This window comes from Papaver somniferum, chromosome 5, assembly GCF_003573695.1.
Source record: "Papaver somniferum cultivar HN1 chromosome 5, ASM357369v1, whole genome shotgun sequence".
Taxonomy (NCBI): domain Eukaryota; kingdom Viridiplantae; phylum Streptophyta; class Magnoliopsida; order Ranunculales; family Papaveraceae; genus Papaver; species Papaver somniferum.
The window spans coordinates 146,281,679-146,282,347 of record NC_039362.1 but is presented as its reverse complement, the minus strand read 5'-3'; positions in this window follow the sequence as shown (position 1 = coordinate 146,282,347).

Below are 669 nucleotides of genomic sequence, written 5' to 3'. Positions count from 1 at the left end.
CCCCCCCGTGCATAAACCAAAGAGGCAACAAAAATAATGCATCTACAAGCATCCACACGATTTACATGGTATTTATTTTAAGCATTTGATTCTGGAAGCCATTATAAGAAGAAGTGGTGTCTATGTGTCCATGGAACAAGGACGGTCAAGATTGGCCAAATTGGGTTTTTCAGGAGGACGGTCAAGATTATGCCTCATCCCAGATAACTCAACTCAACCCAACCATATCTGCTTATGCTCAGGCGAAGGACGGCTAGACTGTTATACTATTGTCTCGGACTCTCGGTCCGCATTATTCAACTATCCATTCTGACCTCATGTATCCAAATGTTGAAAACTAATTCTCTTTCTAAATTGCCTACATTATAAGAAGAAGTGGTGTCTATGTGTCCAACTAACAAGGATGGTCGAGATTGGCCGAATTGGTTTTTCAAGGAGGATGGTCAGGATTATGCCTCAGCCCAGATAACTCAACCCACATATCTACTTATGCTAAGGCGAAGGACGGTTAGACCGTTATACTATTGTCTCGCACTCTCAGTACACATTATTCAACTATCCATTCTGACCTCATGTATCCAAATGTTAAAAACTATTTCTCTTCCTAAATTGATATTTAGTACAATACTTACTTTTTGAAGCATTATCATCTATAATCGTTATTGAATA